This window comes from Panthera uncia, chromosome B4 (assembly GCF_023721935.1).
Source record: "Panthera uncia isolate 11264 chromosome B4, Puncia_PCG_1.0, whole genome shotgun sequence".
Taxonomy (NCBI): Eukaryota; Metazoa; Chordata; class Mammalia; order Carnivora; family Felidae; genus Panthera; species Panthera uncia.
In genome coordinates this window covers 116,481,323-116,497,386 of record NC_064809.1, presented here as the reverse complement: position 1 = coordinate 116,497,386, position 16,064 = coordinate 116,481,323, and the positions used below count along the sequence as shown (strand labels likewise).

Below are 16,064 nucleotides of genomic sequence, written 5' to 3'. Positions count from 1 at the left end.
CACAGCATGAAATATGGCCACTGGCAGCTCCTGAGTCTCATATCTCTTGGCCTTACTACCAGAGAATAAATCTCTTTGTTCAGCTTCAGTTACAGAAATCCTAAGGAATGACTCTGATTGGCTTGGCTTTAGGTATGAGTCCATCCTTAAGCAATTAACTATGTCTAGAGAGGTAGAATAATGTACAAACATATTCCACACTACAGCTTCATGCTGATTAAATGACAAACCAAAATGATTGATACCAAATGCTTCACGTTAATACTGCCTGTACTAGTTATCTATTGCTGCATAACAAGTTATCCCCAAACTTAGTGGCTTAAAGAGCAAAAATTATTTATGATATCTTATAGTCTCTGTGGTTTGAAATTCAGGACTGGCTTGGCTGGGTGCTTCTGGGTCAGGGTCCCTCCTGTGGTTGCAGTCAAGTTGTCAGTTGGGGCTGGAGTCATCTGAGGTCTTGACTGGGACTGCAGGGTTCACTTCCAAGATGGCTTGCTCACATGGTGCTCAGTTCCTCCACATGTGGGCCTCTCCACAGGCAGCTTGTGTGTCCTCATGACATGATGGCTGGTTTTTCCCAGAGTGAGCAATCCAAGTGAATGCAAGGTGAAGGCTGCAATGTCTTTAATGGCCCAGCCTCAAAAGTTATGCTCTATCATTTCTGCAATATCATTTTCATTATACAAGTTGACTCTATTAAATGTGGGAGGAGACTACACAAAGATGGGAGTGCCAGAAGGTGAGAATCACTGGGGACCACCTTGCAGCTGTCTTAGGCTACTGTATTCCCAAAACGCATCCTGTAGAATTGGGATGTTGAAGGTTGCTACATGGAGAAGGGGATTTGCAATCAAGTCAGTTTGAGAAAGGATATGTTAAACCAAGTTAAATAGGTTCCTTCCCTGCAGTGTATCCATACAACTTTTAGTACATTGATACCTGCTTTGAATCCCTGAAAGGGAAGTAGAGTAAATAACACCACAATTTCTTTCTCATTCTCTTGTTTGTGATTAATTGATTTATATATTTGGGCGCTTCCACATTTGGCGCATAAATGCTTACAGTTGTTAGGTCTTCTTCCCATTCCCAATTTTTCCTCCAGTGGGCTCCTCTCCCTACCCCCACTCCCACCCCCCACGTCTTTCCCTCGAAAAGCTTATCAGAATGCTGCCTGTCTCCTGTTAAAAATGTACACGTCTTGGCTGGCTCAGTTGGAAGAGCATGTGATTCGATCTCGCGGTTGTGAGTTTGAGCCTCTCATAAGGTGTAGAGATTACTAAAAAAAATAACTAAACTTTAAAAAAATGTACATTTCTAGCAAAGCAATATTTTCATTTGGAGATGTTTGTCCTTGACTCTCCAAAGCCTTCCTAATCATTTAGGCAATTCACCTCATGAAAGCCTGGGAGTGATTAAAAAGTACAGTAACTCATGTTCTTCTGGGGTGAGTGGTCAGTCCCTAAGGAAATTCTGTAAAGGAAGTTTCACAAAGCTCTTGGTGTCGGCGATAGTGCTGGCTGAGGCTGAGTCATATAGTGACAAATACTGTTTGAAGGCCAGCAACCATTTATACGTGACAATTTATGTTGTTTCTTTAAGATATATTTGTTGGTGGAAACAGAAGGTATAGGTTAGTAACATCTTGGAATTTGAGTTTTTGCCAACAAATACTGAACCTTTCAGTTTGGGGACCTTCTCCACCTTCTCTTGTCTCAGTGGGTTTTATTGGTGTTGTTTCTTTTGCTTAGGTTATTTGTCATGGCAAGAATCCAATTTATTGGAAGTGTTTTTATCACATTTCTGTAAGCTGGTTACACCATCTTGAATTACTTAACTTGGTACAAACACTGAGGTATGTGTATGAGAGCTCCTACACCATATGTGTTTATGGAAATGTGCTTATTTAGGTGTTTCAGGGACAGCATCTGCCCTTATGCATCTTTTATAATATTTTGCATGGAGCCCATATAATAATTGATTTTCACCATCTGATAATTGTTCATTAAAGACAGTTTACCCTCTTATGTTTTTGATAAATGTAATGTTTATTATTTTGGAGAAAAAAAGGATCTAAATTAAAAATAAGTGCGATTAATAAAAAAGGCTTTCCTGATACCTTTAATTTCTATTGTCCAGTGCATACTTTTTATAGAAAGTGCATTTAGAAGAGTAAGGTCTTCTCAAATGGAAAAACCCAAGTTTATTCAGTCTGTGATTCACGTGGAAGTCTAGGTCCCATAAAGACCACTGAGAATAAATTTTCCTTTCCATCCTTCTCTGACCTGAAAATTTGGGTTTACTCTAGATTCCTAGAGTGCAAAAGGGTTCCTCTTTCTCCACATCCTCACCAACATCTATTGTTGCCTGAGTTGTTAATTGTAGCCATTCTGTCGGGTGTGAGGTGGTGTCTCATTGTGCTTTTGATATGCATTTCCCTGACGATGAGTGATGTTGAGCATTTTTTTCATGTGTCTGTTAGCCATCTGGATGTCTTCTTTGGAGAAGTGTCTGTTCATGTCTTTTGTCCATTTCTTCACTGGATTATTTGTTTTTTGGGTGTTGAGTTTGATAAGTTCTTTATAGATTTTGGATACTAGCCTTTTATGTGACATGTCATTTGCAAATATCTTCTCCCATTCTGTCAGTTGCCTTTTAGTTTTGCTGATTGTTTCCTTTGCTGTTCAGAAACTTTTTATCTTGATGAAGTCCCAATAGTTCATTTTTGCTTGTTTCCCTTGCCTCTGGAGACATGCCAAGTAAGAAATTGCTGTGGCCGGGGGCAAAGAGGTTGTTGCCTGTTTTCTCCTCTAGGATTTTGATGGCTTCCTGTCTTATGTTTAGGTCTTTCATCCATTTTGAGTTTATTTTTGTGTATGGTGTAAGAAAGTGGTCCAGGTTCATTCTGCACATTGTTGTCCAGTTTTCCCAACACCATTTGCTGAAGCAGTTGGGTTATTTTTTAAAAATTGTTTTTAATGTTTATTTTTTAAGAGAGACAGAGACAGAGTGTAAGTGGAAGAGAGACAGAGAGAGAAAGGGAGACACAGAATCTGAAGCAGGCTCCAGGCTCTGAGCTGTCAGCACAGATCCCAAGGTGGGGTTTGAACTCATGAACCATGACCCTGAGCCAAAGTTGGTCACTAACCACCTGAGCCACCCACATGCCCTGCAGTTGGGTTATTTTTAACTGGATGGAAGATTTCTACTGTTTTTCCTTTTTCTACAGTGTAAACCGTTTTTCAAAATTATGTGTAACATTAGACAAAATTATCTAAAATCAATACATTTTTTGTTTAAGGAATTTTACATGTTGTGATTCCTTCCACTGCCCATGAAGTTCTTGGTAGTTCCTCTAAAGCTTGAGTCAGGGTTTATCTTCCAGATAGGTCTTTTGAAAAGAAACTATGGTTGGGCCATCTGGGTGGTTAAGCTCCACCCAGTTGGTTAAGCTCTGACCCTTGATTTTGGCTCAGATCGTGATCTCACGGTTCATGAGATCCAGCCCCACATTGGGCTCTGTGCTGATAGCATGGAATCTGCTTGGGATTCTCTCTCTCTCTTTCTCTCTCTGTCTCTGATCCTCCCCGATTCATAGTGTTCTCTGTCTCTCTGTCAAAATAAATAAATAAACATTAAAAAAAAAGAACCTATGCTTAATTCATGGTTGTCCTGCATTCAGTCCACAATTCTTTATCTCCACTTGAATACGGACATTACTGATGACATACTTCAAACATTTTCCCACCTAGCATCTTTGAGAGCTAATTTCTTCAAGTGATTTTCTTTAGGGCCATGTTTAGAGTACATGGATCTGCCTAGTTCTCTATTTCAGACACCTGGCAAACATAAATGAGTTCAAATCATATTCCTTCCCCAGCTATCACACCCAAGAATAGACTGTGGGATATGCCAATAGCTAAGGTCAAAGTATTTAATCATTTGGTCTTTCATACATTTAGCAACTCTGTCTTGTAGTTCTTTCCTACAGATGTAACAAATGGGTCTGTGAGTAAAGCAAAACCACATAGTTACTCTATGAGGCATTTTCAACAATGTGAGTCTATAGGTCTAACCCATGGGGATCGACCTCAACTATCTACTGGGTTGTTTCTTATTGACTGATAGGTTCTTTATATAAATATATGTTTATATAAAATATTAATCTATGTTTAGATAATTAAGATAAAATGAGATGTATATGTATGCATCGTAAAAAATGAGGTATAAAATTTTGTCATATCAGTTGCAAATATTGTCTACATAATTTACTTCCTTTCTGACATTTTATTTAAATTCCAGCATGGTTAACATATAGTGTTACATTAGTTTTAGGTGTAGAATATAGTGACTCAATAATTCCATACATCACCCAGTGCTCATCATGATAAGTATGCTCTTAATCTCCATCACCCATTCACCCATCCCTCCACCACCTCCCCTCTGGTAACCATCAGTTTCTTCTCAATAGTTAAGTGACCTTCTTTATATGTCCTCTGTCATACCATAATGTATCTGGGTTTTATGTTTTATCAAGATAGCTTTCTTCCCCCAAGATTATAATATATTTACCCATTTTTTATCCTTTCAAAAAATTTACATTTTAAAAACAACTGGAATTTATTTTAAAGCATACTATGAGGAAAGCATTTAATTTTAATTTTTTCCAAATAGATAACTTCTCCTAACACTATTTATTAAACAGTCATTTCCTGACTGGTTTTAAATGCCTCATTTATCATATACTAAGATCATATATATGTATGACTTCTTCTGGGCTTTTAATTCTGTTCTATTGATCTATTTGCCTATTTTGCACAGTACCACATTATTTCGAATATTGTGACTTTATGGTACATTTTGATATCTGGTAACATAAGTCCTTTTTCTTGTTCTTTTTCTAAAGAATCTTGATTTTTTTTTGGTACATCTCATAGATGAACTTCAGAATTAGCTTGCCAATTCTATAAAATACCTTGTTGGAATTTTGATTAACATCGTATCACATGTATTATTTAACTTAGGGAGCTTTAATATCTGTATAATATTGAATTTTTTTTATCTAGGAATATCTTTTATGGCTTTCATTAAAATTATATGGTTGTCTTTAGTAAATTTCATACTTTTAAGGTTTTTTTTTAGGTAATTCAAGGTTTCATTGGAAATGAATTATAACTCTCTTCTCTATTACATTTTTAAATTAGTTGTTGCTAATTATAGAAAGGCTATAGATTTTTATAGGTTAATCTTATTTCTACCTTTCTGAAAATTTAATTAGTCTAGAAATATGTGATTGCCTTGGATTTTCTGGGTATATATCTATTTATTAATTATGTATAAATAATTCATATTTATTTATTTTTCCTGATCTTTTTGTATTGACCAGTAACTTTAGGGCAAAAGTATTGACTGTAAAAGTAGGTTTCATTATATCTTGTTCCTGACTTTTATGGACACGTGGTATTTTACTCTACAGAATAGTTTACAGTTATTTTACTTTTCAGAATGATACTTGGAAATTGGCAAAATGTTGGTAATTGTTGAAGATGAGTGATAGACACACTGAGCTCATTAATCTATTCTTTCTGTCTGTATATGTTTGAATTTCCATAATAAAGGGTTAAATGAAAAAATAGAGGTGAAAAAAAAGAATAAGAATTGTTTTAGGTTTTTGGTGGAAACCCCTTTTCAAATTAAGGAAGTATGTTTTTTTCCTAGCTTATTATAAATTTTCTGTTTGGGGTGGGTATAGAATATGTATCTTCAAAAAACTATCTTTGAAAGAAAAACTGTGACAGGGCCTATCCATCTCAAAAGACCAAGGAAAAGTATGAGAATCTCAACATCAAGAATTGAGAACTCATTCACCAAATATTTAGATTGGCTTCTCTTTCTTTTCATTTGATGAAAAGTGCCTCCAGGGCCCTAGCACACTACTGCCAACAGAGGAGGGACTAAATAAATAATGTATCATTGTTAGAGGGTTTTGGGGAGGAGAGAATCATGTTAGCTGTATTGTACCATCCAGGTCCGCTCTCAGGACTGAAGGATTTATCCCCCCAGATGCTGGGATGATGGTGGGCTGACACTCTTCAGCTTCCGACCCTTTCAGGAATTGCTCGTGGCTGAAAAGAACCACCTTGCTCAAGCTTCTACTTCCTTCCCAGGAGCAGCTGCATCCAATGACTGGCCTGTGTGGGGCTGTAAAATCCCAGCTTTCTTGTCCGACTCAGATCACGGTGAAAGGGCTTTCACAGCTTCCGAGCTCCCTGTTGGGTGGCTGAGGCTTTAGGGTTGCCAGATAAAATAAATACAGATGCCCAGTTAACTTTGAATTTTAGATAAACAACACTTTTTTAGAACCAGTATGTCCTAAATACTGCATGGGACATATTGCTACTAAAATTCTTTTTGCTGTTTACCTGAAATTCTAACTAGGCATCCTGTGTGTTTATTTACTAAATTTGGCAGCCCTATGAAGCATTGCAATCTAACTTGTCCTGGAAGCCTGTTTCTTTCCCTTACTCTACAGGTGTTGATTCTGAGAGCACTCCCCAACCAACTTCCTGCATGCTAACTTTTGTCTCAGAGTCTGCTTCCTGAGTAACGAGTCTGCAACAGGGTGAAAATTAAAGTAAAATATTTCCTTGCCCTGTCCAAATTTCAGAACCAATAGAGAGATTGGCACCTGGGTCCAAAAGACAGAGATCTCATTAGGGTGATTACTGAAGAATGGAGACTAGAGAACGTGGCTACTTCTGAGAGCCCAACGGGTTTGCTAATATGTCATTCCCAATCGAATTTACTCAGGGTGCCTCACTAAGTCTACTTTATAGCTGTGCCTGTTACCTGTTCATCAATTTAGGTAAGTCATTCCTCCTCTCTTGGGAAGGTGTAAGGGGGTGAGCAAGAAGCCAGCACTGCTAACTCTTGCTATAGTGCCTCTACATGAAAACATGAAGCCAAGGGAAAGAGGTCTCTCACTAAACATGGCTTTAAAAGCAGGATAAAAGCAGCCCTGTTCAAATGGTCAATGCAGATGATCATATTTTGCCTGATGCAAAACAGGCGGAGACCTCTGAAAGTATGGATTCTGTCTCTTTTGACTCCTCTGACTTTTCTTGTCTAAGTGAGGGATTTCCTCAGGACTTTTCTTGTCTCTCTTCTTTATGTGATCTGCTTTGTCAAGCTATCTAGTCTTAATGTAATGCTTTCAGAGGCATCACCTTCAAATCCACATTTGCTTTGCCCTCTGTCCTGAGCTTCATTCAGTTCTGTATTTCAGTTTTATCCCCTACCCCTCAATTTTCTTGAAAGACCCTAAATCCAGTATATTTCTGCTTCAGCCACACTCCTGTCATGGTGTGAACAAATTTCCATTCAAGTTGCCAAGCAATGAGGGGTATGTTGTGAGGAGAATGCACGTGAGAACCTGGTGAAAACAAATATCAAGGCTTCAAGAAGAGCAGGGACAGGAGGATGGAACAAGACTTGAATGGCTTTTGTTTTAAATTTTCAAAGCACCTGTTTCTTGAGTGCTTACTATGTGCTGAACAAGAAAGGAATCCCAAACACCCTGTGAAGGGCCTCAGCTGTAGCTGTTGGGAGATTTCTACTCTAGTGATTCAGTCTTCACAGGACTCACTTTCTGTGTGTTTTGCTTCCTTCTGTTGTAACTGCTGGCATAAGTTTTCTCTCCGTCTCACAGCTTTCGCTTCTTCATTTTACTTATGCTTTGTGGTTCTTCTCAAGTTGATGACAGTTCTTGGCATCCTTTCAGGGTCACCTACATTTAACAGCCTTATTTCCTTGCGTGTGTATTTCTCTCCAGATTCCCAAGATAAGTATTTGATTGGCTGTGCTCAGGTTTTAGAGGCAGGGCTGCTCATAGGTCCCTGATGACACTATAGGTTGGCTGCGTCTGGATCAGATATTAACACAAGTTTAACCAGTTATGATTGGAGGGGTTATGTGGTCCCCAAGGGCTGCCTTTTACCCCTTTTGCAAGCCCCTCATCAGGGCAAGCACAATGACCAGCACAGGCCCATCGCTTCCCCAAAGGGAAGCTCAATCTTTCCCTTTGGTTAAAGGAACAACCGTCTTGCTTTCCAGTTAGTTGGGAAACCTAGTCTCATATTTGAATCCATTTTTCTCTTGATTTCCAATTTGTACCTGCCAAGTCACATTGATTCTTTGTAGACTGTCAGTCAGCTCAGGCTTCCATACCAAAATACCATAGATTGGATGGCTTAAACAACAGAAATTCATTTCTAATGTTTCTGGAGGCTGGAAAGTCAAAGATCAAGATGCCAGCATGGATGGTCAGGTCCTGATGAAGGCTCTCTTCCTGGCTTGCAGATGGCCACCTTCTCCCTATATCCTTACATGGCAGAAAGAAAGAGAGAGCAAGCTTTCTGGTGTCTCTCTCTCTCTCTTTTTTTATGTTTGTTTATTTTTGAGAGAAAGAGAGAGACAGCGCAAGTGGGGGAGAGGTAGAGAGAGAGGTAGACACAGAATCTGAAGCAGTCTCCAGGCTCCAAGTGGTCAGCACAGAGCCAGACAAGGGGCTTGAACTCATGAACCACCACGAGATCATGATCTGAGCCCAAGTCCAATGCTTAACCTCTTAATTGACTGAGCCACCCAGGCGCCCCCTGGTGTCTCTTCTTATAGAGGCACTAATCCCATCACGAGGGCCCTATCCTCATAATCTCATCTAACCCTTATTACTTCCTCTCCCAATACCATCAGGGGGTAGGCTTCAATGTCTGAATTTGCAGGCAGACACATTCAGTCCATAACTTGGACTATTATCTGTTCCCTTGTCTTAATTCTCACTGTAATTGTTCACATCCAGAAACTCCTTATGCCTTTCTTAGACCCTTACAATAAATAACCTTTTAACATATTTTTCCCATTTCTGCTGATTTCACATCCTGCTTTCATACGTTCTCTTTTTTTTCTTTTTTTTACATTTATTTATTTTTGAGAGAGCACAAATGGGGGAGGGGCAGAGAGAGAGGTAGACACAGAATCTGAAGCAGGATCCAGGCTCTGAGCTGTCTGCACAGAGCCCAACACAGGGCTTGAACTCACAAACTGTGAGATCATGACCTGAGCCGAAGTCGAATGCTTAACTGACTGAGCCACCCAGGCGCCCCTTCCATACTAACTTTCTTAAAGTTCATCTTTTATCATGTCCCTCTGCTGCTCAAATAACTTCAATAGCTGCCTGAAATTAATTGAATAAAGTTCAAATGTCTTCATTTGTCATTGAAGGCCCTTCTTTGAAGGGCGATGGATGCTTTTAATATGTTTTCCAATCATTTTCCATCTTGAGTCTGTGTTTCTTAAAGTGTAGTCCTCAGGACACCTGACCCAGATGTACTTGGATGTTGTTGAAAGTAGTTTCTTAAGAGCCTCCCTAGAAACAGGGAATGATATCTCTGTGAGTGGGGCCCAGGAATCTGTATTGAAGACAGGAATCCTAGTCGATTTTTTTATATACTAAACTTCAGGAGAGTGTACCCAGTATGGTCAGTGAGGATAAGGAGAGTCCTCATTTTTGTGGATACTTTGAAAGGAGAGATCAGAATGTTTTTTATGGAGTAATGTAGAGATTACACTCCTCTGGTGGTCACAGCATAATTAAAAATGGCCAGTTCATCCTCTGTATCAAGTGGCTGGTGATTCTAATTTTTTAAGGCAGTGATTTTCTTTTCTCTTCTTTTCTTTTCTTTTCTTCTCTTTTTTCTTTTCTTTTCATCTTGTCTTTTCTTTCTTTTTTTAAGGCAGAGGTTTTCAAGCTGTGCTCTGAGGAGCATTCAGAGGCCCCACAGAAAGTGAGGGGCACCTGAGTAGATGGGCTTCATAGCTTCATTTTCTCCTCTTTCACTAAAATAATTCCACTTTTATCTGTTTTAAATTTTCAGATTGTAAGGTTATATATACATATATTATGGGGTGTTGCCATTTATTTATGACAAATATTCCACATCCGTGATCTTCTCCAGGAAACAATGCCATCAACCTTGGCCAGTCAGAGGATAGAGTCATCGGACTCACCCATCCTACTAATGGCCCCACATGTAGTGTAGGTTTTAAACTGATGGTTGAACCTGCCTGTAACCCTGTGACTACATTCATCTGGATGGACATGTGGTGTTTGGCAGTGATGATGGTGGTTGCTGGTGGAGCATTTCCGTGGCCGGTACAGGTCCATGAGCTTGTGTGCATAGGTCTGCATGTCAAGAGTGCACCTGCTGCCACTGCCACGAGAGCGGGTGCAGAAAGAAAAGTAAGACATATTTGAAAGAAGTGTTCTGGTTTAAGGTTTTCTAAGTATCTGTTCTGGTTTTAATCACATCTTTTACTCTTCCAACTTTCAAGCCATTTGAGAACTAAGTGCACTAGTTTGATGGAGATAAAAAAAAAATCAGCTTTATCATTGGTAAAGCTCAACTGGGAATTGCAGCCTGGATCCATGGCAACAATCAGGTTTTCCAATATCATCCCTCCAAGACTCAACTTTAGGACAACTCACCCCAGGGAGTAATACCTTTCCTTGATAGTCCTCAGCTTTTTGACCTTTTATTAATTCTTAGGGTTTTCCACGGGCAGTGTGGCAAATTTCCTTGGTAGAGGAGATGGTCAGTTTCTCCAGATGGTCTTGCTTCTTCCTTCTTAAGAGCAGACTTCTAATTCCAGCCACAACTTCCCTGAGAATCATGTGGATTTTCTTTTGCTGTGAGAAGGCTCTGAAATGGGACAGAAGAGGAGCACAAATTAAAAGATCAGCAGAGCTGCTCTGCATTCTTGCCTGAAAATGAGTCCCCATTCTATTTCTTATTTCAATTTATGCCCACCTATGTTAGAGAATATCAGAAATGAGCACAGATGACAACATAAAATTTCCAAATAATATAATATCAGCAATATAAAAACAGCCCCCAGATCAAAAGTCTAATAACTAAATTTTCTTTCCTTTATATAAATTTAAGCACAAAGAAATTAGAGCTCTTACTAACTTGTCATTCCGTTCAGTTTCAGAGAGGTCTCACTCAGACTCTGGGTAGAATCAAGTTCTTTACCATTGGCAGCTTTGGCATTTCCCACTGGAATGGATATTGTTCACTGTGAGAGTTATCAGCACTGCAAACTAAGTATTTGCTCTTTAATGGCCTGTGATTGGATTTTACTTCACTACTGCCTTTGAAATTAGGCCTTGTCATATGACTCACACTGACCAGTGAAACGTGAGTTGAAATGATGTGTTACCTCCTGGTGGAAAATTTATGAGCCAGTGTGCACTTTGCTTAGCTCTCTACTTCTTCCCTGGCACGTGTGGAAGTATTGGGTTGAGAAGGAACATGCAACAGATGAGGTCTCTGGTTTATTATAAGCAGAATCCCCTTGCTGACTTATAATAGACATGTAGTGTGGACTGAAAAATGAATTGTCATTGTTATCAAAATTGTGTTTTGGAATTGTTTGTTTCTGTGTAATAACCTAGTTCATAATGACTGATGTACTCTCTCAGGATACTAAAACTGAATTAATTCAACCTAAAGTCTTTCAAAAGTCCCACTTTTTAAGAAGTCTGAAATATGAGTGGGTCGCATAAATGTAATTGTCAAAAATTTAAAACATTGTCAAATCTCTTACCTCTTAAGTAGTTATTACAAGCAAAATGATCTTCCCTTAACCCCAAGCTTGATGGGTTCCTGACCAGCCATTCAGTAGTATTTGAAGGAAGGATGGAGATAGTGGAAACACACATGTGTAAAGAGACCATCCTAGTCTTAGCCTCACCAGGATATAGTCAGTCTGTGCCAGTTGCTTGGAGACCATGACCGATAAATAGAAACTCAGGAAAATGTTCCTCAAGAGATTAATTATGGATTAACTATGGCACCATGCCCTGTGTTTACTGCATCTTGGGGAAAATTTATCTATGCATAATGCATCCTGTCTCAGAGAATAGCTTTTGTAAAATTTAGAAATTTACAAAGGTGACATGCCCAGACAATTATTTGATGTATCCTTCAGCATATTCAAAACCTGCTTAGACCCATCTGCCTTTTGAGGCCTGCATCTCTGTTTCACTAGGGTAGAACTGAATGTGGGTTCTGTAGGACATTACCTCCACTTTTTTCAATGAGAGGCACTTCTAGTCCTTTACTACAATGGCTGTTGCCTTGGGCTCTTGCTTTGGAATTGCCTTGGCTAGGGGTCTGCAAACTATGGCACCTGGGCAGAATCCAAACCGGCTGCCTGTTTTTTATATGGTAAAATATAAATTTACATTTATATTTAAACATAATAAATTTATTCCATTCATTAATAAGTATAATTTTTTTTTTACATTTTAGGTGGTTGAAAAAAGCAAAAGGATAACATTTTGTGACACATGAAAATTACATGAAATCCAATTTTGATGTCCACATATAAAATTTTATTGCGGTACAGCCATGTTCATTCATTTCTGTTTGCTTATGGCTTCTTGGACATGCTAAGGCAGAGTTGAGTAGTGGCAACTAAGACTGCATGACCTACAAAGACTAAAATATTTGCTAGCTGGCCCCTTACAGGAAAAGTTTGCTGACTACTAGCCTAGGCATATGTTTTGCCTCCTTCAGCCGATCCTTGACTTGAAACTCTTGCTAATGTCTCTGATGTGTTCCTAGGGGCCCACTGAAAATGAATACTTCTAGACTAGGTTCTATCTTGGACCTTGCTTTGTCTGTTTTTGACTTTTTTTCTGGGTTTGACTAACTTCTGATACTCCAGAGGAAAAAACCACTTCCTTCTTTGCCTGTCTTTTTACCTTTTAACCCCTCCTGCCGAGCCAGTCATCTCTTCCTAACACATTCTCCTAGATTTTTCACTGTGGCTTTTCTTCATAATGAGAGAGATGAAATCCAGGAGTTCTGCTTTGCCTGAAACATTCATTGGTGACATGCATCTGCCTTCAACTTGTTAAAGTATAGAATTCTGTCTGTGAAATATTCTTCCATGAGACTAGCATCTGTCCAGGCCTGGACCTAATATATGATTGTCTTGCCTGGCTCACCCTTAGCATGTCTCATTTTTTTCCTGCCTCTTAAAGTCCTAACTATAAAACTCCTCGGCTTGTTTCCTCCGGATATAAGCAATACTTGTGTCTCTTCTTAAAATAGACATGTCATTCTTTTTCTCTTTTTTTTTTAATTAGAAAACATTATTATTATTATTATTTTTTAATTAAAGCTGTCAGCACAGAGCCTGATGCAGGGCTCAAACTCACAAACTGTAAGATCATGACCTGAGCCAAAGTTGGATGCTTAACCTACTGAACCACCCAGGCATGCCTAAAATAGCTGTGTCATCTTGAAACTTAATGGGTTTCAAGAATTCTGCCCTGCCAGTCTCAATCTTCCCTCTCCAATCTGCCTACATATTCTATAATGAACTGCTGTGGCTTAAACAACAGAAATGTATTCTCTCACACTTCTGGAGGCTAGGAGTTCACTGAAGTCAGTGTTGTCAGGGCTGGTTCCTTCTGAGGCTGTGAGGGAAGGAGCCGTTCCAGCTCTCTGTCTCTGGCTTGTAGATGGAGGTCTGCTCCCTGTGTCTCTTCACATTGTCTTCTTTCTGTGTCTTTGTGTTTTGTGTCCAAATATGACACTGGCCATATTGGATTAGGGTTCCACCCTAATCTAATGTGACCTAATGTTACTTTCACAAATTGCATCTGCAAGGACCCTATTTCCAAATAAAGTCATCCTGAGATATTGGGGGTTAGGACCTCAACATATGTAATTTTGGACACAATTCATTTCAAGCTTCTCTCCCATACCTTGGCCCTTCCTCTATAAGGTTTCTTTGTATCCTCTCTCTTCTAGTGTCAACTCATCTTCTCATTTTATAGTATAATTTTAATGGGCAGTTAGATTAGAATACATATCTTTTTTTTTTAGGTGTTCTAACTTGGCTTTGAAGATTTCTTATTTTCCTTTTATATCCATTAAGGTTTTTCTCTAGGGCCTTTCCCTTTCTCCTAAGGAATTCTCTTTCTTCCTCTAGAGTGTAACCTGACCAACCGCTGGTCTTTTATTTTTTGTGTTTTCCCCTCTGTTCACACTCTGCTAGGAAAACTGATGCCTGTCCTTTAAAATCAATGCATTTCTTCTCTTATTTCCTGGGCAAAACTGATTCCCAGAGACAGTGTGCCAGGAAGAGGCCTTTTAAATTATTATTTTCTTCATTTTAAAATTTAATCAGAAAAATGAAAAACAAGTATGGTAAAGTACACATAAAATTAACTATCTTAACCATTTTTAAGTGTATAGTTCCATATATAAAGTATATTAACATTGTTGTGTTAAAATTATTTTTAACCTTTGATTTACAATTTCATTGAATTGTTTCTCTTCCTTAAGCCAAGAAGATGACATATCCCCTATAGTATGAATACTTACACTCTATATTTTTATTTATTTATTTATTTATTTATTTAATTCTATTAAAAATTTTTTTTTTAACATTTATTTATTTTTGAAACAGAGAGAGACAGAGCATGAATGGGGGAGGGTCAAAGAGAGAGGGAGACACAGAATCAGAAGCAGTCTCCAGGTTCTGAGCCGGTGCTCAGCTGAGCAGGTGCTGTGCTGACAAGCACAGAGCCCGACGCGGGGCTTGAACGCACGGACCGCGAGATCACAACCTGAGCCGAAGTTGGACGCTTAACCGACTGAGCCACCCAGGCGCCCCATACATTCTCTATATTTTTAATATGAAAATTTTTAGATCTAAAGAAAAGTTGAAAGAGGTATAATGTTCACTCATATACCTACATTCAGCAATATTATATAATTGTATTTATTTTATCTGTATGTATGTATGTGCATAAATATATTTACATATTTTTGTGTTTACAAATGTATAAATATATGAATATATATATATATATATATAAACATGAAAAATATGTAATTTTATGTACTGCCTAAAAACAAATTATGGAAATCAGGACACTTTGTCCCTAATTTTTCATCATATATCACATAAAAATAAGGATAGTCTCTTAACAGAACGACAATAGCATTATCACACCAAAGAAAAGGAGTGAATTTCCTAATATCACCTAATATTCAGTCCATATTCCAATTTTACCCAAAATGTCTCTTATAGGTTATTAAAACAGATTTTGAAAAAGTTCATGCACTGCATAAAAGTTCATGCACTGCGTTCTAGTTCTTTTTATTTATCTACTAAAATACTTCTCACTTGTTTGTATTTGAAGCCAAAATTTGAGTCTTTAAAATAAAAAAGCCATAATGGACTTATGTACATTAACAAATTATAGTGGGCAAGCCAAATGACTTCAAGAGATTTATACTCAGTTCCTTCCTTGGTCCTACATCTGTAAAAAATCAACACAAGATGGATAGGAATAGAACCTGGGTCTACTGATCTGTTGTCACCTATTAATGCCCAGATGCTACAATTAAAAGGCCAGCTGTCTATGGCCTATGTACACTTAACTGTCTTTTGTAATTTTGAGCCCTAGTCTACTATCCTTTCTAAGAAACAGGTTATAGAGAGCAAAAATTATTCCACCAATACATAATAATCTTGTACAACAAAGTTTTGTATGTCTTACATGGTATGAAAATACTTTTTTCTGCAACGCTGATGTTTGATTCAGTCAACCTGCTTGGATCTAAGTCTGCCAGAAAAAACTTCTTACTAAGGCCAGTGAAAATTGCCTTGTGTCTGTAAATGCCAGCCAAAATATAATGTGTTGTAGCCTACAATGGTCAACACTCATAAAAGTACTGAAGTTAAAGGCCTCCTATCTTCCTCCATCTTCCATGTTTTATTTCAGTTGTCCTAATCTAGTGTAGTATTGATCTTACAAGATTTCCTAATGAATATGGCCATCAGGGTGCAGCTGGCATGATGATTAATTTAACCTCCTCACTTATTCCTTTTAGAACTATTTAAGAAGTGATTCAGGGGTCATTCAGGAGATGGACCTACCAGCATTGTTATTGTAAAGTGGATTGGAAAATGCAGTTGGA

At 38.3% G+C, this 16,064-nt stretch overlaps 1 non-coding gene and 1 pseudogene across 1 annotated transcript; both read right to left on the bottom strand.

Moving 5' to 3' along the window:
• Positions 1-3,965: 3,965 nt before the first annotated feature.
• LOC125920550 (small nucleolar RNA SNORA18) lies at positions 3,966-4,096 on the bottom strand. Its single transcript, XR_007457129.1, has one exon. It is a non-coding gene; the product is annotated as a small nucleolar RNA SNORA18 (small nucleolar RNA).
• A 5,877-nt stretch (positions 4,097-9,973) lies between these two features.
• LOC125919901 (40S ribosomal protein S21-like) lies at positions 9,974-10,246 on the bottom strand (annotated as a pseudogene).
• Between the last annotated feature and the right edge of the window lie 5,818 nt (positions 10,247-16,064).